The 27,752-nt window shown below is 40.7% G+C and overlaps 1 pseudogene; it reads left to right on the top strand.

Annotated features, from left to right (window-relative positions):
- Window positions 1-13,890: 13,890 nt before the first annotated feature.
- On the top strand, window positions 13,891-18,064 carry LOC128531398 (cytochrome P450 2C25-like; annotated as a pseudogene).
- The last annotated feature ends 9,688 nt before the right edge of the window (window positions 18,065-27,752 follow it).

The following is a 27,752-nucleotide window of genomic DNA, read 5'->3' as shown; positions in this document are numbered from 1 at the left end:
AGTTAATCACTATCACAGTTAGGAAATCCCTAAAGTGTACATTGATTTGTATATTAAATCTCTAAAGCTTGGTAATAGAATTGAGTAGTGGTAGACTAAATTATATTATATTTTATTTGTATAACACTTTTTATAATAGACATCACAAAGAAAATTGACAGAAATCCAGTAAATTTGTAGACTTTGATCCAAATGAACATGACAGATATGTCAAGGTCAAGCGGAAAAACATGAGCTAACATTATAAAGACAATTTAAGATAAACTAAACTTAAAGGGAAATCCAACATACACCAACTTTAAATAATGTCATCTTGACATTTTAGAAACAAAACATTCTACACCAGTGGTATTTTTAATGTATTACCACAATGACACCTATATTTGTATAATTTTATCATGTTTATGAATTTATACTCATGGTCAGGGGTGCCTGGCTAAAGAAGTTTCACACAGTTCCTAATGTAAGTGTATGCTTAATTTTTTTTTACTTAAAAAATGCAGCTAAAGCTCTTTTTTCTTGTAGATCTATCTTTCTGTGGTAAGGTCCTGGCCCCTTTGCTTAAAAAAATCATTAGTAAAATCATTAGCACGCTTAAAATCAATACAGCAAACATGATCAACAAGCACAAGATAAGAAGAGTCCCAGCAAAACCAAGGAAGTTTGTTGACTGCTATCTGGATGAGTTCGATAAGGCTTGCAGAAAAGATATGGATTTAATCAAGTTAAATTCTACCTTTTTTAATCAGGATAAATGAATATACTAATAGTAAATGTTAAGTTTCAAACAAGGGAAGAATTTCTCCAAGTGTCCATCGTGCCTTGATTAGCCTACTGGCTGGCTCTGACAATTTTAAATTTATTTATTTATTATGTATTTATTTTAAATACAGCAGCGCCATCTTACCTGTGCTATAATCTTACCTTGTACAGATATTTTATTGCTTTTTAGTTAAATTAACTTTTTTTTTTTTTCATATTTATGTCCTATTAATAGTCTTTTATTTTAAGGTCATGAGCAGTCGTCTAAGCATTTTACATGCATATCGTACTATGTATGACTAAGTACGTGACAAATAAAATTTAAATTTGATTAGATTTAATAGTAACTGTGCTGTTATGGTATAGATTGGCTTGGGAATTGGGAAAACAAAGTCACTGCAAAAGTGTTTATACTGTAAATGTCTAGAAATTTTTACTTTAACTACAGTATACTGTATGCACATGTATGCCCTTAGGGCTAAATTATAAAAGATAATTTACACTGTGTGGGACTGTGAGTAAGGAGAATCTGCCTTCTGTAATTAAAACAGGGACACCATGTGTAATGTCCTGAAAAGTTTTGTCTTTCATTTAATATGACTAGGTAACAAATTATGTGTTAACAGCAATATAGAAATGAAAAGTAATCCTACGTTCAGTCAATGTACAAGGTGAATGATTAACAGCCTTTAAGTTCTTGTCAAGTCCAACCTTTGGACATGTCATTCCAAAGGTTTTTTGAGTACAGAAAAGCTATAGAACAGTCATGCTGAGTTTCTGGATTCTGGTTGTATTTTGCATCTGCCTCCTCTTCCTCTTCTTCAAGGTTCAGAGGCCCAAGAACTTTTCTCTAGGACCAAGACCAATTCCTATAATTGGGAACCTGTTTCATTTTAACATCAAAGATCCTCTGAAAGACTTTGAGAAAGTACAACATCAAATTATGTTATAATAATATGTTTTTTTCTGTAAGCAACTGATGAATCGTTTGTAAGTGTTTGAAAAAAATATATAGTTTTAGTCTTGGCAAATAAGTCATCCATAATCAATCTTTTAAAGTGCCCCAATTATGCCATTTTAAAGGTTGCTAATATTGCCTAATGAGTCTCTTAAAACAGATTTACATGTATGCAAGGTCAAAAAACACTTCACAATCAAAAAAAAACACAATCACGTTTTCTCCAAAAATACATTTAATTTTACCCCATTTCTAAATGATTTGTAAACGACTCATGTGAAGCAGTTCGAAGATTCAGTCTGTCTAAACCCCTCCTTTCCGTGAGCCCTCACTGCTGTGATTGGTCAGATGGCGCAGTGATTTATGACTGGACAACCGCTACAGCATGTGTCAGAAAAAGAAACGGCCATGACCTTAACTGAACGACGGCTCTGGAGACCCGACAATACATAGAAAAGATGGCATCGGTTTTAACGTGTAACGACCAACTAATTTTACATTAACTGTGGCTACAAAAATTAAGAGGTCTTTTATCTTTGTGTCGGTGTTGCGTTAAAAGGCCAGTGAGGCAAAAGGACAAACACAAACAAGTAGATAAAGCAAACATGTATTATACAAAACTAAATAAAGTAAAGGAAAAAAGGTGCACCACAACCAAACAAAGATATAAACAATATTTACAAACTATAAATAATAAATGTTATGTGTATGTGTGCGAGTAAGTGGAAAATGTCAGAATTCTGTGTTGATTGTATGTGTATTAGAGGAGTATAGTTCGGTCTTACCAGGGTTAATAAAGTTCGAGAGGCCGATGACGGGAAATATGTCCAGTTAAAAAATCTTCGAAAGAAAATGATCCACAACAATCTCTCCTTCTCTTGTGCAAACAAATAACGCCAGCGGTAGTCCACCATTACTACTTATGCATTTTGTGTGTGTGTGTGTTATGACGATCATAATTCGTTCCTGAAGCAGGCTCGTATTCCAAAACCCGGAAAAAACTAATGTAATTTTTTCATAAGAAATAATGGAAACTCAAATTATTGGTTCTACAGCCCAAAAAAATAAATATGTAAAAATAATTAACACAAAATATAAAGTGAAAATAAAACAAATTAACCTGCACTTTACCTTTAAAAAACATAAAAAATAAATCCAAACCGATAAGTGTTTCCACTTGTGCACGCAGGTGCTGTGAGTGTGTGTGCGTGTGTGTAATGTGCGTGCGTGTAATGTGAGTGCACACATGGACTCACCATGATGGCGCCGGTGAGGTCGGCTGCCGTCACGACTGCTCCGACCACCTTTTCTTTGTTTTTGTTCTTTAAGTTAGTTTACAGCGTTTTAAAACCGGCAAAATTACCACCATGGGGTACATTAGTTATGATAGAGACACTCTTGTTTCTATTGGTATACAATGTACTCACAATTCGACGTTTTTAACTCCGGATCCGAGCTGGCCGAGTGAGATCCTGAGGGACAACAAAGAACGCGACGCGAAGCGGCGGCCTCGAGGGAAACGAGCCGGCGTCAGGAACAGGCTGAGAGCACGTGCACACCGCACACCTCTGCCTAGCATCCTGCTCGCCAACGTCCAGTCACTGGAAAACAAGCTCGATGACCTCAGGGCCAGGGTAAAGTTCCAGAGAGACATTCGGGACTGCAATCTCCTCTGCTTCACCGAGACATGGCTGAACCCAGCGGTGCCGGACCACGCCATCCAGCCGGCCGAGTTCTTCTCGGTTCACCGCATGGACAGGACGCGGGACTCGGGGAAGTCAAGGGGAGGCGGCGTGTGTTTAATGGTGAACAGCAGCTGGTGCAACAGCGCGAGCGTTGTTCCTCTCACACGCTCCTGCACACCAAACCTGGAACTACTGTCCATCATGTGTCGTCCTTTTTACCTTCCTCGGGAGTTTACATCGGTCATAATCAGCGCCGTTTATATTCCACCACAAGCGGACACGGACACTGCCTTATGCGAGCTGCATGAGGCACTCACACAGCACCAGACACAACACCGGGACGCTGCGCTTATTGTGGCGGGGGACTTTAATAGTGCCAACCTCAAACGTGCAGCGCCAAACTTTTATCAGCACATCACCTGCCCCACCAGGGGCGAAAGGACACTGGACCACTGCTACACCACAGTCAAGGACGGTTACAAGGCACAATCTTGTCCACCGTTTGGTAAATCCGACCATGCCGCCATCTTCCTCATGCCAAAATACAAACAAAGGCTGAAACAGGAAGTTCCGGTTCAGAGGGAGGTCGCGCGCTGGACGGACCAATCGGTGGCCGCGTTACAGGACGCACTCGATGACGCAGACTGGGACATGTTCAGAAACAGCTCCGATGGTGACGTCAGCATGTTTACGGAAGCGATTGTGGGATTCATCGGGAAATTAGCGGACGATACCGTAGAAAAAAAGACTATTAAAACGTTTCCCAACCAGAAGCCGTGGGTGGATAAAACCATCCGCGACGCTCTGAGATCTCGCACCGCTGCCTACAACACGGGACTCGCGTCGGGGGACATGGAACCGTACAAGGCTGCGTCATACAGCGTCCGGAAGGCGGTGAAAGAGGCGAAGCAGCGCTACGGGAGGAAACTAGAGTCACAGCTCCAACAGAGTGACTCTAGGAGCCTGTGGCAGGGACTAAGGGCAATAACGGATTATAAAGCACCAACATCCGGTATGATAAACGCAGACGTGTCTCTGGCAGACGAGCTGAACACTTTCTATGCTCGCTTCGAGGCTGCAGCTAAGGACGCTAGCGATGCTAATGCTAGCGGCGCTAACGGCTGCAGACAGGAAGTCACTGCCAGCACCGGAAGCGCGTTCATCATCACCGAGCATGACGTGAGGAGAGCCTTCAAGAGAGTGAACACCAGGAAAGCAGCAGGACCAGACGGCATCTCAGGCCGTATTCTCAAAGCCTGCGCAGACCAGCTAGCACCTGTGTTCACTGAGATATTTAACATCTCTTTATCTCAGTCGGTGATCCCCACATGCTTCAAAGAGTCCATTATTGTTCCTGTCCCAAAGAAACCTCATCCTGCTACCCTCAATGATTATCGCCCTGTAGCCCTCACTTCAGTAGTGATGAAGTGCTTTGAACGCCTGGTCAGAGACTTCATCATCTCTTCACTACCAGACACACTCGACCCACTACAGTTTGCTTATCGTCCAAACCGTTCCACGGACGATGCAATCTCTCATCTCCTCCATACATCTCTCACTCACCTGGACACTTGGAGGGGGAATTATGTGAAAATGCTCTTCATCGACTACAGTTCTGCATTTAATACCATAATTCCCTCCACACTTACCACCAAGCTGGAGCACCTGGGACTCAGCTCATCTATATGTCAGTGGATCTCCAACTTCCTAACTGGCAGACCACAGGCAGTAAGGATGGGCGGACATGTCTCAGCCTCCCTCACTCTCAGCACTGGAGCCCCCCAGGGTTGTGTTCTGAGCCCCCTGCTGTACTCTCTGTACACCCACGACTGCGTGGCCACTACCAGCTCCACCACCATCATCAAGTTTGCTGACGACACTGTTGTGGTGGGCCTGATCACGAACAACGATGAGACGGCCTACCTGGAGGAGGTTGGAAATCTGGAGAACTGGTGCCAGAGAAACAATCTCCTCCTGAACGTCAGTAAGACAAAGGAGCTGATAGTGGACTTTAGTACAAAGCAGGTGAGGAACTACCAGACCCCCGTCATCAACAGGAGCCCAGTGGAGAGAGTGGACAGCTTCAGATACCTCGGTGTTCACATCACGCAGGACCTGGCATGGTCCTGTCACATCAACACCGTGGTAAAAAAGGCCCGACAGCGTCTCTACCACCTCAGACGCTTGAGAGACTTTAGACTGCCCTCCAAGGTGCTCAGGAACTTCTACTCCTGCACCATCGAGAGCATCCTGACGGGAAATATCACGACCTGGTTCGGGAACAGCACCATGCAGGACAGACGAGCTCTACAGAGGGTGGTGCGATCAGCTGAGCGCATCATCCGCATCGAGCTCCCTGACCTGCAATCGATTTACAGCAAGCGGTGCTTGACCAAGGCCAGGAAGATCGTGAAGGACCTCAGCCACCCCAATAACGGACTGTTTACTCTGTTGCGGTCTGGGAAGCGATTCCGCTCCTTGAAGGCCAACACAGAGAGACTGAGGAGGAGCTTCTTCCCGCAGGCGATAAGGTCTCTCAACCACAACCACACCACTATGCAGAACTACACAATATTTTCATAATTGGTCAAATCTATCAATCTTCTTACATCCATGAACACTATGGACAATTACACGCTCACCTTTCTTCATATATACACTACATGTTGTACGTTACATCCTGGACCATTGCACAAAGACACTTTAATAACCTTGCACACCTACCTTCACAACTACACTACATTTTACAGTTTTACGTTTACATCCTGGACCAGTGCACAAAGACACTTTAATAACCTCTGCACTAAGACACTTTGCTCTATGCATATTTGCACACACCGTACAGTATATTTCAATTTGCACAGTATATTTCTATTTTGTACATCATATTTCTATTTTTATTTCTAGTTCTATTTTTTTCCTAGCACATTTCTATTTTTATTTTTAGTTCTATTTTTCCTAGTTTAATTTATTTTTTTAATTTAATTTCTATCGTATTTCTTTTATTCATATTTATTTCTTATTTGTAAAATTTAACTCTCTTTTAGGGTCAATGGCAGTCGTATAATGCATTTCACTACATTTCGTACTGTGTATGTTTGTGTATGTGACAAATAAAATTTGAATTTGAATTTGAATTAACGGAGAGACTGTTTTATCAAAAAAGATTTTTTCAAATGTAATGTGCTCGTTCATTTTTTTTCTTACTTTACAGCAGTGATTCCGTTGGTAAGCAAAATGCGCGCTGTACAAACAGGCTTACAAACACAAAATAAAATGTACACACACGTGGTCACAATGTTATAGTAAACAGTACACGCGTGCACGGATGTTGATTATACCAGTAAAAGACGAGCACTAAGATCCAGCAGGGGAGACGCAGCGTAAGAGAGAGAAAAACGTGGTGCATGCGTGATACATGATACTCAGTACTCGTAAAACCAAGACAATGCTAGTTTTTCAAGTCAAATTTTTTTTTAAAAACTTTGCTCGTCTTGCGGAACACTCGTAAACTGTGTTCCTCATAATCCGAGATTCCACTGTACCTGTAAAGATCTCACTGAAAAATGTTTGAGTCTCTAGTGCATCAACAAAATGTGATTGACCTACAATTTTAAAAAATATATATATATATTGTGGCATGGGCGGGGTTTTGATTAGCAACCATCATGCTTTGCGGGAGGGGTTGTTATGTGTTCACCCTGTTGGGAAAAGGTGTTTGGGTTAGTGGCTTCGGCCAGGTTATGGGTGAGTGTTAGATGTCTGTTTTTGTTACTTCTGGATGTGTTGTTTGTGCTATTTCGTGGCACGGCTAAATAAATTACTCCCAGCCATTTGCATTGGGCAGCAAGGTAGTTCACTCGTCTCTCCAAGAACCTTCTTAGTGGTGAAAAACGCTACATTTGGTGTCAGAAGTGGGATGAAGAGTATCGGGTTAGAGCGCACCCCGGAGGAGATCCGGAGGATGTAAGTAGGCCGCCGAGTAGCAGAACAGCTAAGGAGAAGGAAAACCCTTCCTGACGGGGCCAGCGCGAGCAAAGAGCGGCGAGCAGAGTGGCGCGTTTCAGGTTCCGGCAGTGGACCTTGGAGGGGATTCCTCCAGTGACGCAGCGCAGGCTAGCCACCGACTTCGCGGGCTGGTCCCCGGATGGAAACCGCCGTCCGGGTGGCCCTCTCGCTGGAAGGCGACGCGCTCCGGGCGTTGGAAGACCTACAGGCTGATGAGCGGAAGGACTGGGCGAAGCTGTGGGAGTCGCTCCACTTCCGGTTTGGGTGCACTCATACCAACTTGGTGCAGCACACGATCGATACGGGTAACGCAGCTCCTGTACGGTTACATCCGAGACGCCTCCCATTAGCTAAACGGGCTTTTGCCGAGCAGAAGCTGCGTGAGATGGCCAACTCGCGTCATAGAGCCAGCGTCCGGACCGTGGTCTTCACCGGTTGTGCTTGTGCGTAAGAAGGACGAATTGTGGCGGTTTTGTGTGGACTACCGGCGGTTAAACGAGGTGACGCGCAAAGATTCTTATCCATTACCGCGAATAGATGATGCGCTGGAACACGTTGCGGACTCGGCATGGTTTAGCTCGTTGGATTTGCGTAGCGGGTATTGGCAAGTAGAGCTCGCCCCGGAAGCACGACCTAAAACCGCGTTCTCGATCGGGCAAGGGCTATGGCAATTTTGCCGCATGCCATTCGGGCTGTGTAATGCTCCAGCTACGTTTGAACGCTTGATGGAGAAAGTATTGGCAGATACTCCTCGCAACCGTTGTGTTGTCTACTTAGACGATTTACTGGTGCACGGCAAGGAATTTGAGGTCGCACTAGCTAACCTACGGGAGGTATTTCTAGCTATCCAGGGGGCGAATTTGCAGCTCAATCCCAAAAAGTGCCAGCTGTTGCGGCAAGAGACCGTATTTCTGGGACACGTGATTAGCGCCCAAGGGATTGCCACTGATACAGCCAAAATTGCTGCGGTACAGAATTGGCCTGAACCGTTAAATGTGTCGCAGCTACACACCTTTCTCGGGTTAGCCTCATACTATCGCAGGTTCGTGAAGGATTTTACCACGATCGCCAGCCTGCTGCATGGGCTCACGAGAAAGAACCAGCCGAGCGTTGTCGGTACTGCGAGAGGGCGGAAGAGTGCGCGGGTGATTGCGACGTCGAACACGCTCCGAATGAATGTAAATCAGAACAGTCTTTCTGCACAGTCCTCCGGAGCCCCCGTCGGTAACCAGCCGAGGCCGAGCGAGCTGAGCCCATATCGGTGGTACATCACAGCGGAAGCGCCGAGCGACCGCCCGCAGCTCAGTGGGGCTCGCTTCGTGAAGCTAGCCGGGGACAGGGCTACCCGTCGCGGCTAGGCAACGAGCAACTCTCCGACGTTTCGCGGCGAGGCCGAGGCACCGGACAGCGTACACCAGCAGCTGCTAAACTAACGCTGGGAGGACGCTTGGGAAGCCGCTCTGAGCTTTGCGTCAACTGTGTGCTGGATGGCGTCTTACTGTGGGCGCTCATGGAGCGCCGTCGCGACGTGGAACCCTCGACGCTGAACGTTCTTCCTGTGCAGTTCTCCAGGCTCTCCGGCGGTCATCGGCCGTCTGGGCCGGCGTGCAGCCGAGTTACTGCGTCACCCGCAGTGGCTCCGCCGGTCTCACAGCTGAACTGTGAACCGCTCATCGCCAGGCAGAAGGGCCCCACCCAGCGCTCGCGGCAAGACTTTCGGTGGGGGCACCTATGGGGCGAATGGGCGTGGAAACTCACAGCCAGGGGCGAGATTTTGCTGCTGGCGAGCAGGTGTGGGTGTGAGGAGGGGGCTCTCGGCCAGGAGTGTGTCTCACTGGGTGGGCCCCTGTACGGTAATAGCTTGGCTCTCCGATGTCATCTACCGGGTGCGGTTGGCAGGGCGGGTACGAGTTTTGCTCCACCGGGACCGTCTTGCGCCTTACCAGCCGCACGCCGGGGAAACATCGAACTCTGTGGAGGCCGGACCGCCTCAGGACAATGTTCGCGTTCATCCCTCACCTGCCAAAGGACGCCGGCGTTCCCACCGCCAGCGCCGACCGCCTCCACGCCTCCGAAACAAAGTTCATCATGGTGACCAGGGACGGTCACAGCTCGGGTGGGGGCAGTGTGGCGTGGGCGGGGCGGCGGCTGACGACCAGCATGCCTTGCGGGGATGTCGGTGTGTTCACCATGATGGGGAAAGGTGTTTGGGTTAGTGGCTTCGGCCCTGTTTGTGTGTGTGGGGGGGGTGTGACGTGTGAAATGTGCTCCGGTTCAGGCTGAAGCTGAATTGGATGTAGGTTCCTGAGTGAATGTGCTGCTCATGCCATTCATGCTGTGTGCCTAATAAAGTACTTCCAGCCAGTGCATTGGGCAGCAAATAAGCTTACTCGTCTCTCCAACATTCTTTCCGGCAGAAAAACGCTACAATATGAAGTTACTGTCTAATATTAGCCCAGGTCTTTTACTGTCAAGCTGGTAGTAACAGTACATCCCCCTAAATACAGGCTAAATTGTGAAAGCTGTTGTGTAGTGGGTTTTGGGCCAATAAGTAATATCTCTGTCTTATCTGAATTTAGTAAAAGAAAGTTATTGGTTGTCCAATCTTTTATGTCCTGGACACACTCAGTTAGTCTAGACAACTGGTTTAGTTAAAATATATAATTGGGTATCATCAGCATAACCAGGGGTCAGGGGTAGCTCAGTGGTTAAGGCATTGGACTACAGTTTGGAAGATCCCAGGTTCAAACCCCACAACCACCAAGTTGCCAATGTTGGGCCCTTGAGCAAGGCCCTTAACCCTCAACTGCTCAGATGTGTAATGAGATAAAAATGTAAGTCGTTCTGGATAAGAGCGTCTGCCAAATGCCTAAATGTAAATAACAATGGAAACTAATACCATGTCTGCTAATGATGTTACCCAAGGGAAGCATGTATATTGAGAACAGCAGATGTCCTAAAACTGACCCATGTGGGACCCCATATTTCACTGGCATTACACCAGGCGGTTCTCCATTTAGATCTACAAAATGGTATCAATTAGACAGGTATGATCTAAACCATTTTAATGCCTGTCCCTGAATACCTATGTGATTTTGTAAGCGATCTATAAGGAATATTATGATCTATAGAGTCGAATGCAGCACTAAGATTAAGTAAGACTAGTATTGAGATGTAGCCTTGGTCTGAAGCTAAAAACAAGTCATTTGCAATCTTAACTAGTACAGTTTCTGTACTATGATGGTGCCTGAAACCTGACTGAAATTCTTTAAGGATGTTGTTTTCCTGCAAGAATGTGCATATTTAAGCTGATACTATGTTTTCTAATATTGTTCATATAAACAGAAGGTTTGAAATCAATCTGTAATTTGTTATTTCATTCGGGTTTAAATAAGAGTCTAAATTTGATTTTTTTTAAAAAGGCTTAATAACTGCCAACTTGAAAGGTTTAAGGACGTGACCTAAACATTATTAATTCCTCATTATATCTAGAAGTGGCTCTCCAACCGTATGCATCACTTCTTTTAAAAATCTGGTTGGGATTGGATCTAACAAGCACGTTGTTGATTTAGCCAAGGTGAAAAGTTTATACAGCTCTTCCTGCCCTATACCTGTAAAGCACTAAAAATCTAAATGTGAAGCTTTAGACTGAACTGGATCATAAGATGCAATTAAAGGTTGAACCTCCATTATTTTCTTCCTGATACTGTGCTATCAATTTTTTCATTAAAGAGGTCCATAAAGTCTTTACTTCTAAACTGTGATGGGATACTCTCTGCGGGCATCTTAGGTTTAGTTAGGCGAGCCACTGTACTAAATAAGAACCTGGGATTGTTTTTGTTTCTTGCTATCAGTTAGCTCAGATGCTCGGTCCTAACAGCTTTTAGAGCCTGTCTATAGCTGCACATACTGTCGTTATATGCAATTCAAACACTTGAGGGCACTTTGGTGTATTTTCTCACTTCAGGAGGATCCCTAAGGTGGCTTTTATATGAGTTTTGCAGCAACATTCTAATTTTAACATTTGAATTTCTGCCTGACCAGAAACAGCCTTAGTGTGTAATTAATAAATTCATGTCATCTCGGAATGGGAAAAACTTCCCTGAAAGATTGCACAATCACTCCTACAGCTAACATCCTCACAGCTTTCCCACCAACATCTTTATCATGGTTCGACATAAAACCAACGTGGCACGCTACACTAACATTTACAAAGCAGAAATTACAGAATTCAGTATATTTGTAGATTAAGATCCCTAACAAGATGGCTGGAGGTGTCAATGTCAAGACAAAAACTCTAAGAGCACATTAAGGGGAACCAGACACATATACCAGACCACATACCAGTGTAATTATAAATAATTACAGAATACAATGGTCACTTCAACATCACCTAACTATTTTTTTAAATTAAGAATAATGCTAAAGTCGTTTAATGCTATCTTAAACTTGTGGAAATTACAAAACATTAACACACAAGCGTTTACTAAAATAACTCACCTGTAACAGAATATAAAATGAATATAATCACGTAAGAGAATTGTAGCAGTAACAAATTGTCTGTAAATAAGCAATAGCCTAGTACTGTAATCATCTTGTTTCATGAATAACATTTTATATTTAGTTCAATTATTATTATTATTATTATTATTATTATTATTATTATATAACTTTAACAATTAAAACTGTCACAGTTTGGGATATTCTGAACATTAAAAAAACATTGTAAATGTGTACATTTTTGCCTGGCAGTCAAATTTTTTTAATTTTTGGATTGTGATTGTGTTAGTCAGGGCACGAAAGTTTTTTTCTGTGATGAAATAAATTATAATCTCAGTATAGTTATCCAAAAATTTTAGAGTAACAGGAGTGGTTCAGTGAGTTATGAAGGCTAGGTTGCTGCCATCAAGGGCTTGAACAGAGAATGGTCATTCCAGCAGTAAGGAAGGAATTTCAGGAGGTTTGCTGTGGATGCACAGATAAGATTTTGGATGGAGGATCATATTCTGCCAGCCAATTCTGGAAGGCCTTGTGCAGCCTATTAGGGACCACAGCCAGCCTGTTCTTGGACTTTCACCCAGAATTATTGGCAGACAAAAAGAGTCAAACAAGGCCTGGAGCTCTTAGGTCTTACGTCTCTTAGGTGCCTGAAATCCTCCAAACCCTTCTCCTGCATGGGCAGAACACTGCCTTGACCTGGAAGAACTATCAGAGCTGAGTCACGCAGACAGATGCTAAAAGCATGAGGAGTGGCATGCGAGAGGCGCGTCGCTTTGCACCATGGACTTCAAAGGTGATGGCATGGCAAATGGAATGGCACCTTAGATCACTGCATTAAGGACAGTTGCAAGCAATGCTGGAGCTCCCCACGGCATGTGAACTCTCAAACAGGATTTCGTGACCTGGCTACTGAAAAGGAAAAGACCTCTGCATGTTCAACGACCAGGCTTCCAGTTCCACCCAGAAAAACTGTCCAGACGAGGAGTGATGTTCTGCCACTCTGTTCACATAAAGGACATAACAAATGTTTAAACTAAGAAATTTTATGCACAAAACAAGCTCATTTCAAATTTAATGCCTGCTACAAGTTTTAAAAAGGTTGGGACATTTGTTTTGTTCTCTATATTCTATTGTGAATAAATAGTGGCTCATGTGATTTGAAAGTCTGTGATTAAAAATTTTGTTTGTTTTAATTACAACCCAATTTCCGGAAAAGCTAGGGCGTTTTTTAAATTGGAATGAAATGAAAAATAAAAGACTTTCAAATCACACGAGCCACTATTTATATTACTTTTTTATGAAGATAAAGCCACAGTTTTAATGCAAAGTTTTTATGGTTATGCGTTAGCAACCCCATCAACTTAAATGATGTTGAATAAAATTTAGGGCATCCATGGTAAAATATTCTCTCATTTGACACATTCTAACATGCTGGCTGTTAAAGTGTTACAGATTTCACCTGAAGGAGAATGGGTTCACCTTTTTGAAGCATGTTTTTATGTAGTTATACACACACACACACACACACACACACAGAGGCCAGCCCATCTGCTTCAGTCTCTTAGAAAAGCACAATTTGCAATAAAAGTTAATGCTGACCACTATAGGAATTTATCCGAACACCCAGTGCACCACAAGTCTCAATGTATGGGGCTCAGCAGGCAAAGTGCCCAAGGCCCTCAAGCTGGCCAAATTCCCCAGATACTAATTTAATCATGCAACCATGGGATGTGCTGGACAAACAAGTGTGATCCACAGAGGCCTCATTAATGTTAATGTTTTAATTTTATGGCTGATCAGAATTTATACTGTACATACTGTATATGTATGTGTGTAAAAAAACATAGGAGAATAATCATTTGATTAGTAAATCTATAAATGTGTAAAGTCAATAATTAACAGCTTTTAAGGTCTGCTAGAGACTCTAGGGACATTCCAAAGATTTGTTGAATAGAGAACAGCAGTACAACAGTTATCATGCTTGGTTCCTGGATTCTGGTTGTATTTTGCATCTTCCTCCTCTTCCCCCTCATCAGGATCCGGAGGCCCAAGAATTTCCCCCCAGAACCACGACCTATTCCTTTATTCGGAAACTTGTTTTATTTTAACATCATAAATCCTCTGAAAGACTTTGAGAAGGTACAACATCACAGGACCTTATGAAAATGTAAATATTTGTCTAAGCAGTAAATGAATACAACTAATTTCAATTTTCAGAATGCCTTATTTTATAACATTAAATAATTTTCGAACATACATAATATACTAAATACTTGATATTAATATCTTTGTAATTTTTGCAATGATTTGAGAACATCTTTGGATCTTTGGTGCATCACCAAAATGCAACTAACGAACAAATTTCATTCAATTTGATTAGGATGTATGCAGAAACCAGGCAAACATCCTTCTAAAAAAACAAAAAAAACAAGCATCTTATAATTGGCAATGACTAATGACTTTTGGGTTATTTAGTGCGGTAACCTATGTTTATAAAACACCTTTTGTTCTTTGTTTTTTTTTAAGGCTAACCTTACTAACCTTAGCCATGAGGGTGCTGCATCATATTTTCTTTTACCAGCTGCTAGTTACAGTTATGGTGTACAGCAGGCATTTGACAGACATTTTATCTAATGGCACTTCTGCAACGTTTGTATTTTATTCTAATCTTTAATAACATTTGTTGTATATTGTATGTGCAGTTGGCTGAGCAATATGAAACGTGTACAGCGTATATATTGGTACAAAACCCGCTGTGGTTCTTAATGGTTTAAAATCTATAAGAGAAGCTCTGGTGACCAAATCAGCAGTCTTTTCAGGACGCCCAGACAACCTGCCTAAAGATGTAACTGAAGGAAAAGGTAAGATCAATGGGAAAAAACACATCCCACATTAATTAGAATAACTTGTGTGTTATTAATATGAGTGAAATGAAACAGGGGTCATAATGACTGATTACGGTCTTCAATGGAAGGAGCATCGGCGCTTTGCTCTCATGACCTTAAGGAACTTTGGCTTGGGAAAACAAAATTGGAGAAATATGCTGGTATGAAGATGTTTCCTTTATTAATCATGTCCCTGTTAATTATTTATCTACCCATCTAAAATGCGTCTGCTAATTTGTAAAAAAAAAAAAAAAAAAAAAACTAGTACAAAAACAAAACAACATACAACATTTATTTGTAGGAAGTTCCTTGTATCCTCAGACATTGTTCCATGATGTTCCATCCGTTTAACAGTGTCACTCACGACTCCAGACGTTCGTTGATTTCTTTGTATCTTGTTTTATTTTCAACATCAAAGTACAACGGTTGTTACAGTTTCTTGCATAAATCCACTGTAGTCACGACAAGTCTTTTGGTGTGTTCTGTAGCTTCAGTAGATTACAGTTACAACGTCTTATCTTACTGTATCTTTCAGCTTACAGTCTCACGGTCAAAAGCTTGTGTTCTCCACACCTTTCTGTATCCTTCCGTGTCTTAACAACAACTGAACAACTAACGTGCGTGATAGACATGCAGCTACACAACTGTGGGATGATGTCACAGAACAACTCATGATATGATGTCACAATACAAATTATAAGTATGATACTTAATGCTTAATGCTTAACTAATAGACTGGAATAAAATAAACACAACAACAAATTACAAGAATGAAATATGGCCCTTACATTAAGTAATTATTATTATTATTTTTTTTATTTAGTTATTGCAGGAACAGGCAGGGTGGCTTAGGGGTTAGCACTGTCGCCTTGCATTTCCAGGGTCCGGGTTCGATTTCCAGTCAGGTTTACTTCCCGCCTCTGTGTGCATGTTCTTCCCAAGCTCAGTCCAAAGATATGCAGATTGGGCTCATTGGCTGTTCACAGATTGCCCGTAGTGGGTGACTGAGTGTGTGTGCCCTGCGATTGCTGGGCACCCTGTCCAAGGTGTACCCTGCCTCATGCTCTAAGTCTCCTGTGATAGGCTCCAGGCCCCCGTGACCCTGAATACAGAATTAAGTGGTATGTGCAATAAGTGAGTAAGTATATTTATTGCAACTAAAAAAATTAGCAATTTTCTTTCAATAATGTAATGTTAGACTTAATGTAAATTTTTTACAAATTCAGGAATAAAATGGTTTTGGTGTTAAATTTTACACTTTTAAACAATGACTTTGATATTTGTATATTTGGGTTCTGTTTATACATCTGTATTCAGCCAAGTAGTCATTTAAGTTAGTTTTGAACTAGTTACCAAATGACTACCAATTGGCTGTACAAAATTTAAACAGCTTCTGTTTATGTTTATGCTGGAAACAGGCACTTTTTAATTTAATTCAATTTTATTTAATTTTACTTTTTTTTAATTATTTGCTTTAGTTGTTCTAGATAAGGAAGGGGAAAAAAAGTAATGCATGTAGTACAAATAAAATCTGGTGTTTTCTTATAGATCTATGATGCGCTCCCTGTGGTAAGGTCCTGGCCCCTTTCCTTTAGCAAATCTTTTAATAATTACAACACACTTAAAATCATGACAATAGACATGATCAACAAGCACAAGACAACAAGAGTGCCAGGAAAACCAAGAGACCTTGTTGACTGCTATCTGGATGAGCTTGATAAGGTACTTTTCAAGTCATTTCTGTTTTGCTTAATAGAAAATCTTGCTAAAATGTATTATTTTTTTGTGTTGTTTTAAATAGAGATGCAATGAATCGACTTTCAGTGAAAAACAACTTGTGGTGTATATTTTGAATCTGCATATACTATATTCGCTTACACTAGTGGCCACTGCACAACTACACTTCGTAGTCATTAGTTAAATCACTCTATCACAAGCCACTTTAAATAAATCACTTTAAGCATATTTGCACTGCACAAGACACTTTAAATATGTGGATTGCACAACCCTAGACATTACCATTTTCTTTTTACCATTTATTCTAACTTCATTCCACAAAAATGACATAAATCCATACTTTCTTTGTACAGCTGTTTTTTTTTTCGTTCTATATTTCTTCATATATTTTTTATATTGTGTATTTTTGTTGTACCGTTATTTTATTTTAACTTAAATTTTATATTTTATTTTATTCCTCCTGGTTAAATTTACCTGTTATTTTATTTTTCATATTTATTTCTTATTCATAGTCTTTTATTTTAAAGTCACGAGCAGTTGTCTAAGCATTTCACTGCATATCGTACTGTGTATGACTGTGCATGTGACAAATAAAATTTGAATTTGAATTTATAGCTGGCACTGATACCACATCCAACACACTGCTTACAGTGATTCTCTACCTCATGGTTCATCCAGACATCTAGAGTCTGAGCTTTACAATTGTTCTTTATATTGTATTCTAAGTCTGCTTATTAAATCAATGTTAAAAATCACATATTTGTTGCAAGGTCAAATTGTCAGGTCTATTGTTAATAGAGTCATGCATGCTTTGTTTCTAGAGAGATGCCAGTAGGAGATTGATGAGGTTATGGAGGGAAAATCGCAGGTGTCTTTTGAGGACAGACACACCATGCCATACACAGGCTATGATTCATGAGTGTCAGCTTGTTGCTAACACCGTCCCTCTGAGTGTGTTCCACTCGGCTACAAGAGATACTAAACTGATGAACTACACCATCCCTAAGGTAAGAATTTTAATTGCTTAATTTGTTTCACTGTTTCATTATTCATATTATTCTTTTTTTATTGCTCTATGCCCCAGGGAACTATGGTCATTCCCAACCTGTCGTCAGTACTGAGTGAAGAAGGCCAGTGGAAGTTTTCTCATGATTTTAACCAATCATACTTTTTAAATGATATGGGGCAGTTTAAGAAACCTGAGGCCTTCTTACCCTTTTCTGCTGGTGAGAAAACAGAAGTAAAAGGACATTGCAAACCTCATCCATTTTAAAAATTAGTTTATTTGAAGCTGACAAAAAGCAAGTCTAAACAGATTTATTTGTCCATGTGTGTGCAGGACCTTGTATGTGTCTTGGAGAAGGTCTGGCTTGCATGGAGCTCTTTTTTTTCTTGGTTACTCTCCTGCACAGTTTGTTTGGCCTGAGGATGCAGCAGAACAAGATTTTACTCCTGTGTTTGGGCTCACAGCTACACCCAAACCATACAGGATGGAAGTCTGGCTTAGACAATCAGTTAAAGAAATATAGAACCAGTGTACGGCAACATACTGAAAATTCCTTCATACCTTGTTAAGAAATTAGCCTGTCTTTGTTAGCATGTGAACACTGTTCTGTGATTAATGTTGAACAAATATGTTCTGTGATTTTGTGAGAAGTAAGATCAACAAAAGTTTAATTAAGTTAAATCCCAGCTACTGTATTTAAACCATATACTGTATATCCTGCTTAAACTGCTAGTAGTAAATGTTTCTTTTGTTTTAATGAAACGATTAAGTTTCTCAGGTGCATCACAATATCTTTATTTTTGTAAATATAAATTACAAGGCCAAAAATGTAACTGTAAATCTATGAAAACATTCTTTAAGTCTCAGTCCTAGATTTGTGTAAACATTATGGACCATAAATACAAGAAAATTATATTCTGTATAGATGCATAAATAGATGCAGAGTTTAAAATAGCTACAGTACTTTGGTTTTCCAATGTGGGGTCCTTTGATTTGCAAATAGGGCTGTGAGGAAAAAAAAAATGTATTGTTTGCTTTATTGCTTTGTTTTTTAAATAATATAATAAATGTCACTCGAAATAAAGAACATTTTGTCTACTATTATTTTTGTTTTACATTTTTCTTATTATTTTATTATTGTTTTATAGAATTCCTAAATACCTTTTTTCTTTTGGAATTCCTTTCAAAAGCAAATTGACATACAGGTAGTCCCTGACTTACGAACGAGTTCCATTCCGGGAGCACGTTCGTAACTCGGATTTGTCCAACAAAATGAGTCTTATTCACCTTTGACATGAATATACAATGTAAAGCATATCAGCAATGTAAAGCATATCAATCCACTTGATTAAATCTGAGGTGTGAGTCTAACACATTTTCCCACACCGCCATCAGGTGGCCAAAAATCATAACTGCATGTAAGCCTTTTTAAACATGCCGAATGTGTACCTAATTTTAAAATGTAAAATGTAGCAGTGTTGTCTTTTGGTTCCGCATTATGTGAGACTGCGCCTTTAAATCGCGAGGGGAATCCTGGTGATGCACCGGGGTCAGCTCACCTTGTTTAAACTCAACCTGGGAGAAAGGAAAGGAGGGAGTGACATGGTGTTTAAACTGCGCCCTTGAACGGATGCTATTTTGTCTCAGAGTTTTTTTTCACTGAATTGACTGTGAACTCTGTTTTGTTGAGGATTTTCCAAAATTGTACTGAAACTTTACTAACATCAGAAAACCTTTATCGGTTTATCATTCAACTATCTTACTTCGTCTAGTCCTCTAATTCCTCTAATCCCTGGTCGATTATAACAGCGATATTTAATTTAATGGCCATTTTTCCTGGAAATTTAACGAGTATAATATTTCCCCATACCTCCAGTGTAGCCCTTTATTTTTTTAGGGGTCCTAAAAGCAAGGTTACAAATAAAAATTATAAAAGACATACAGTACATACAAACATGGTTACATAGGAGACACTACAAATTCACAAACAGCCTGATCACCCATAAATTACATTTGTTGTTACTTACTGGAATGCCTATATAGCAAGGACCCTGGGCCCCATTTTGGAATGTGGTCCCTTCAAGGTTCAGTCCTCACATGACTACATGCCAAAAAGTCTTTTCTTAAAAAATCTAGCCTGGGCTTCAGACCCAAGTTCAAACCAAACAGAAAGCTGTCTCATATGCCTTAAAACACATTCTTATCCATAATATATGCTCAGTAAGGAGAATTTCATACAATGTTTTCATTCTGTATTCTTTGGAATGTTTTAACATTTTACTCCACTTTTTACTCCAGTATTTTTGGGAGCAGGTACTTGATGCTGATGCAGCATCATTCCGCCTCTGACCCTTGGATTTAAAGATTTCAGCTGCACTCTTGTTGCACTCACAGGTGCTGCCATTCTCATCCATTTCTGGTACAGGATGATTATTTTCTCAGGAAGCAGGTGGCACTCTTGTGCAATTTATCTCCAGGATCATCTTAGTTTACCAGCTTTGTCTCTAGATGATCTGGACACAACTTAGAGTAAGCAAGGACACTAGGTTTGGGTGAGTAAGGAGGAACTCTTGGGAAAGCTTTGAGCCTCTCAGAACCAGTGTCCAAATCGACCCTTTTTTTTTGTTTTCTTTATCGATTTCTTTCCCAACCTACCCACTGCATTCTTAAACATGCCATTTAAGCATAAACAGTCCTCACAAATGCTTCTTACATGTTACGCTCATTTCTTGCAAGATTATTCAAAACTGCTTTAGCAATCTTTGAATCTTCTATACATTTCAGACTTGTCTGAATCTCTCTACATCGGCAAATATGGAACAGAAAAAACAAAATCCTTTTCAATCTTTTCCGCATGTTATTGGTGCGTTTGGTTTTATTTCTTAGACAATTCCTCTTCAGCTTGCAGCAGCTCTGTTGCATTTTTCACTTGCCAAATTCACCTCACTGATTATCAGTGTTGGGTGTAACGCATTACAAAGATGTAACAAGTAATCTAATTTAACACATTAGGTCCGCCATTCAAGTACTCAGTTACTTTTACAAAAATGCAATCCGTTATTCAGACAATTTATGTAATCCATGAGCCAGACAGCAGTCATTTACAATCCGTTCGTGTGAGTGTGTAAAAGTCGCCCTACAAGCCTCACTCCAGATAACCCGCCCCCCTCTGTTATTCCTGCTGTTATACCCCTATCTCACCTATGCGGTTTGACTATGCGAGGACCGACGCGTGGAAAGATGGAAACCTAATTGCAGTGCCAAAACTTGTAGTGAATTATGATAAACCATACTTACGGCCACCGCGCAAAACCGCGTAGGTGAGATGGGGTATTAATGGTTAACAGATTATGGGCCAAACTTCGCTGAGTGATGATGGTAAAATAATTATAAAAGGACTTAATATAATCAAGGACTAAAACAACATGCATGAGGAATCACAAAGGAGTTTTCATTTTCTGCAGAGGAAAAGTACATGCTAACTAGTTACATTTATCAGAAAGTAACGCTGTAATGTAACTGATTACTTTTTAATGACAATAATTTTGTAATGTAATTAGTTACTTACCAACACTGCTGATTATACTGTTAGGCTTAACTTTAGCAATTTCATCTGCCATAGTTCTCATTCAATTCACAGGTCCCTTGTGAACCATTCACACTTTAGATGTCTTCACTCATATACAGTACAGTTAAAGCGTAAAATAACACAGAAATATGGACATCCACCGTAGACAAATATGTCAATACAACCCTTGTTTAGAAATATGCACTTAAAACAGGAATTCATGTATAAGGAAGTCTCATATCTGCAGGATTTCTTATATAACTTGGAACTTGCTGCCACACTCTTCTTGATGTTTCTGCACATTTATATTACAGGTCTTTTTGATATGGCCGAGGTCTTGAGATGATCAAGATGAAAATAGCAGTGCATAAACATGGCATGTGGCATCAGGCATCAGGCATGTCGCTGTGCTCTTCGCTGTGCTGTCATATAAAGCTCAACATAAATGTAAAAACCTTGCACAACATTCTTATTTGATCTTTGCAGGTTCACTGTCCTGGTACACTGTAACAGACCACCTACTATTACTAAAACAGTTACTAGCCGTTAGCAGAATTAAAGGGTAAGGACCACCAGAAACATCAATTATACTGTTAACGTGCATATACATTTAATATTGTCCTAAACATTACACCATTCACACACACGCCACGCATATCACATCCACACTGTCTTGCCCAAAAGATAAGAGTCCTTTTTCTCTCAACACAAGTCCATAAATAAATAAACAAAACCAGAGATTGTCCCGCTTCGCTCCCAACGTCCTCCGCAAGAGACGTCCCCTTGATGGCAATGTGGTGGAGGCCGAGGATTTAGTCCTGTTACCCCACCCACACACACCCCCCTCGGAAGAAGGCGTGACTTTGCCGTAAAAAGGCTTTAATTTAACTACGTGGACCGTGAATGGTCCAGTTTGATTGACCCACTCCACCTGGTAATTAACTTTGTTAGGTACCTTCTTGATTTTAGCAGGTCCTTTCCATTAGCTAGTTTGACCATGTGCAAGTTCTCCGCCCGAGACTGAGGAAAAGCCCAAACCCACACGAGGTTGCCTACATTGTACGTAACTGCCCGTCATCTGAAGTTTTAGTACTTCCCCTGGTGCTCTTGGGCACAGGCTACGTTGCTCTGGACGACCAAGAAACAGTGCTTCCTGACGCTCTTCTGTGGCATAGGCCGGATGATCAGGTGAGATGTTCCGATGAACCATTCTCTCCAGTGGTCCTTTTAGCTTGCATCCCAGTGCTATCTCTGCTGGGGTGTAACCAGTGCTTTGCTGCCAGGCCGTATTGATAGCAAACTGGAACTCTGGAAGCCATTGGTCCCACTGCTTGTGATTTTCTTTGACGAATGCAAGGATCATGAATCTGAATGTCCAGTTAGTCCGTTCTGTGATGTTGGTTTGTGGATGGTAGGCTGTGGTAGCTGGGAAGTGAACTGACCCCTGTCAGAAACCAGGTAAGCTGGTGTGCCCCACTGTGTGAAAATCTCCCTAGTTAAGATGTTGGCTATGTTGTGAGCTTTTGCTGTTCTTAAAGGAAACATCTTGACCCATTTGCTGCAGTAATCAATGACCACCAGCAGATGTTTGTTGAGCCGAAATGAACCGGGAAATGGACAGATGAGATCTGCCCCCAACATAAAACCAGGTTCCACCACAGGTGTGTTTTGTGGTAGACCTGCCAGCTTACTAATACGAGGTTTGTATTCCTGGCAAGTGATGCAGTTTTTACCATATTCCTAGATATCTTAGCGTATCTGCGGCTAGTAGGCGACCTCTAGCAGCCTCCTCAGGGTCTTCATCTGCCCCAGATGACCGCTAAGAGGGTTGTTGTGGGCGTACTGTAGATATTGAGGTCGTAGGAACCCCACTGCAGATCATTGCTTTGGTGTACCGCCAGATGGGCATTCATAGTCTCCCCCTCCCAGCGCCATGACAGGGAATCAGGAACGGTGTTGCATTGCCCCTCACGGTACTGAACTATGAATTTGAATGCCTGTAGCCTAAGTACCCAGCTGGTTAGGCATGAGGAGGGGTTCGGCTGATAAAAAATCCAGGTTAAGGCAGCATGTATAGTAATGATAGTAAATGCCTTACCCTCCAGATTTTTCCACTGCCTACAGGTTACCAGGTTGGGGATTATTGGGTTGGTGGTGTCTGATACTTGGGGCAACAGATTGGCCACATAAAGGGAGCCATTAGTGGAGGTACAGAGAATATTCACCTTCTCTACCTGGGATAGTGTAGGACTGCTGGCTAAAATTAATCTGTACACCAGCCTCTGTTAAAAAGTCTAACCCTAGCACACAGGGGAATGTGTGAAACCTCAGACACTAATCCCTGTAAGGTGCACTGGGCAGGCAGTTTGCCAATTGCAGCCTGTAAGCCATTGGCCAATGAGAATGTCTGCCCTCTTGCTGATTGCAACTTTTCAGTTTCTTTATCCTTTTTCCTCGGTTATGAGGGAGAACAATCCAGTGTCATTAAAGAGATTTCTTGTTTATTTTTACAATAAACCAGTGTGTCCATTGTGTGCGCGCGTGTGTGTGTGAAAAGAGTGGAGGAGGGGTAACTTACTTTAGATTCACACACACACACACACACACACACACAGTGCCTGTGCGCACAAACAAAAACACTTATCTGTCTGGATTAATTTTTACTTTTTTAAAGGTAAAGTGCAGTTTAATTTGTTTTATTTTTTACCTAATATTTTGTATTAATTATTTTTTTATCTGTAGAACGAATAATTTGTGTTTCCATCATTTCTTACGAGAAAATTAAATTTGGTTTACAAGTGTTTTGGAATATGAGCCTGCTTCTGGAACAAATTATGCTCGTAATCCAAGGTTACACTGTATATATTTATATTTGCTTATACCCAAAATTCTTTTACTGTGACATTGGGCTAACATGCAGTGTAAAAGAGTACATTTGATGTAAATGGTTAAAAAGTCAGTTTCAACCTTATAAAAGCCATGGCCTTGTTCATGGTTTCTGTTATAGCATGCTTTGGAATGCAAATCTGGAAAAATAAGAACAAGAATCTTCCCCAAATGCTACCTAAAAATGGTGGATCTAGTCTAGTTGGACCAGTATTTATAAACCAAGCAGGCTAGACCAAGACCCTAGAAGAGCCTTACAGACAGATGCCATTGACACTGTGTCCTCCTACTCATCAGAGAATAATTTCTGACAACATATAACAAATAACATGTTGAGCTGGCAGTCATCAAAATTACATCATGCCTGCATCTGGATCATTGATTTGGAGATCTGGAATTGTACTTTCTAAACCACTGAGGACAGCCTTGTAGGTAGGTCATAGGTAGTATCAAAGATCTCCCTGAATGTACATAGACCGTTGTTCCAGTTGGATCAGCATGTATAAACCTTTTAAACCAGTTATTATCTTCTCTATACAAAGGTCTGGTAAACAGAATGTTCCATGTCTTTCACGTGTTGGTACCTATTGTGCTACACTGGCATGTTTATTTTGGTGATTTCAGCTAAATTCTGGTACAGCCAAATGTCCGGCCAATTTTTTCTTCCTCTTAATGTAGATTGTTGAAACCTGAAGCTTTTCATTAAAATCCCATGTTTAAACTAGAGAATGAAAATTAAAATACATAAAAATATATAATTTTTAAAAATATAATACTTTTAAACAGAGCATAAAGTCGGGTCCAAGGACATGCAAACTGTTTGCTGAAATCTTCCTGTTGTTAAAAAGTTTTTAACAGTTCAGTAAAGTTAGTCAGTTAGTATGGGTCCTTAAGCAGAACTATAAGTGTAAAGAATATTAAATGCGAAAATAACTCAGTAATAAATAACTTACAAATGAACTTCCAAATGAATTTATTTCAAAGGAACTACTTCATGTTACACAGAATGTAAAGCAGCCGATGAACCTCTATGTAAATGATTCACAGAATTCAACAAGCTGATTTCGGGAAGGAAAAAAAAACTTGCTGGATAAAAGAGTTTAGTGTGCAGAGAAGCAGCATGACACTCATTGTGTTGGGTTCCTTAATTCTTTTTGGGTTTTATGTCTGCCTCTGTTTCCTCTTCATCAGAATCCAGAGGCCCAAAAACCCCTACCCATATGTGTAAACCTGTTTCATGTCAACAATAGAAACTCATGAAAGGACTTTAAAAGGTTATGTCATTATACGGTGTTGATGCTAGTCAGAGTTATAAATAAAGATGAGTGATTTGTTTATCACCGATAGGAATGCCAAAAATCATGACCTTTATTGTCTAAGTGGCTCCTGATTATGAAACATTTTGTGTTGGTTAAAAGAACAGATGTACAGGAGCATGGTTTTTATTTTATTACCTTTTCATTTATTTTTCCATGTGGAGATGCACAAAAGGGTTAAGAGGTTAACAACAAATTATTCGTTAAGTTCTTTATAGTCAGCTTTCTACACCAGGTGGAAAAAAGTATGCTAACCATGTTAACATTAATGTACCTGTCTAAGGATGAGTATACTTTTAGTTTGCTATTTTGGAGCAACGAAAGTGTATTTTTGTTGTAATTAAATTATATTAAGTATACTTTTATGAGCTAAAGTGGAACAACTAAAAGTAAGACGGTTGGGAGAAGTGGCGCATTGTGTGCCTGGCTGCACTGTCTCTGGAGGATGTTGAAGATATCTACCTATTCGGAACTCTGATAACTGGGATTCTGCTGATTGGATTAGGTGGGATACTTGGATATCGAAAAATCTTAAAAGCAGTCAGTCTCAACCCCAAGAGACTGGCTGGCTGGGAAATAGTGGTGACGAGAGCTGTCAGTAATCAGACTGTGGTTCTGGACCGCAAATTGGATAACATCTTGGTGAGACTAGCAGCTATGCAACATGATTTGGACAGACCTGCAGACCAGTGATGGACATTAAATATCTGTGAAATTGGCAGATATTGTTCGAAACCTGAAAAATATGAATTTTTTTTTCGGCTGCCCCTTTTCTTTCCAGCTACTGCATTTAAGGCCGTGGCTGGAGACATAACAAACTCCCCGAAGACCAAGATAACGAGACGCTCTGGAATCCTACTCCACCCCCCCTTCAAGGACATCTGGCGCAGACTATTACGGTACTGTATGTTACAGGCTTACAAACTGACACGCACGCACTCACGCACTCACAGAACAGCTAAAGATAGACACTCTACCTTCCCCATATCCAACACCTTCGTGTACTTATTCCCTTCAGTGGGGGCAGGCGGAATCGGGACCAGCGCTCTTTAGCTGCAGGGACTAGAGCTGTTTGCCTACATTGGACATTTCCTATCCCCTGTACCCTCATCGTTGCAATGTTTATGTCTTGTGATTACATGTTTTTTCTGTGCTTGTTGCTGAGGTATTTCTTGTACCCCTGATCGCACACTGCCCTTTTCGAAGGACAGTCTGGGAGGGGATTTTTTACCCTCGTTATCCTAATGTATCTTATTTCTTTTTTTCTATGATGGCGCCCTAGGTGGCTGACGTCGCGACTCTGTGGTCGCAACAATAATTTCGATGCATATTGTACTCTGTATGATTGTGCATGTGACAAAATAAACTTAAAACTTGAAACTATACTTTGTACACTTAAAGTATATGGCTGTGTACTGTATGCACTAATGTAGACACCTGGCACAGTGATTAGTGAAATTAAAATATATATTTAGGGTAGATAATATATAAGTATATAAAAAAATATAATTGGCTAAAAATTACATATTGTGTTACAAATATATGAGGTATATACCATGAATATATTATTACTGATCGTTTTAAAATAGCAAACCTCTAGTATACTAATCATTACCCTGGCTACAGGTACAGTTAGATTATGTCATAGTAAAATTTAATATGCTTAGCATACATTTTTTTTTTACCTGTGTTCTCACTCCACTGGTCTGTTTTTATTTAGAATAAAATTGTAAATAACAGTATTTCTTAAATGACAGTATTCTTTGAATCCTCCCATTTAGTTACAATTTGAGAACAAATTATATGAATCTGCTGTCTATGCTGAGAGTATGGACAGTGGTAGGAAAGAGATCCTGTTTCTCAGCTCCAGATACCTGGAAAAGCCTACAGGATAATTTCATTAGCTTCTTGCATTATTGAGTACTTTGAAGTCCTTGAAATTTAATAATGATGAATTCTTGTACTTCATGTACATGCAATTCTTAATTATTTTAACCAGACAACTTTGTTGTCAGGTGAAGAGGCAGCTGGAAAGACTGAATCAAAACGAGGCTGTAGGTCCTGATGGCATCAGCCCCAGAGTTCTGAAAGCCAGTGCTAACCAGCTATGTGGGATTTTACAGCACCTGTTTAACTTAAACCAGACTCAGTGTTCATTAATGCACCCTAATTGTAACTCCACCCCCCTACTGCAATTCTTGCAATTCTCATTTGCTGCTTAAATGATGTATATTATGTGAACTGGCTGCTGTAACGATGCAATTTCCCTTTGGGATTAATAAAGTACTTAACCCATCCATCCATCAATCTATCAACAAAGCAAAAAAAAAAATAAAGCAATAACTACAATGTAAAGAAACTATTACCTACATAAACACTGCCTCAAAATGCAAGTTACTTAGATGAAGTCACTAGCCACATGAATACTATCCGACACTTCT

The sequence above is a fragment of the Clarias gariepinus genome, chromosome 10 (assembly GCF_024256425.1).
Source record: "Clarias gariepinus isolate MV-2021 ecotype Netherlands chromosome 10, CGAR_prim_01v2, whole genome shotgun sequence".
Classification (NCBI taxonomy): Eukaryota; Metazoa; Chordata; class Actinopteri; order Siluriformes; family Clariidae; genus Clarias; species Clarias gariepinus.
Note: the sequence above shows the minus strand (reverse complement) of the source record. Positions and strands in the feature narration are given on the sequence as shown.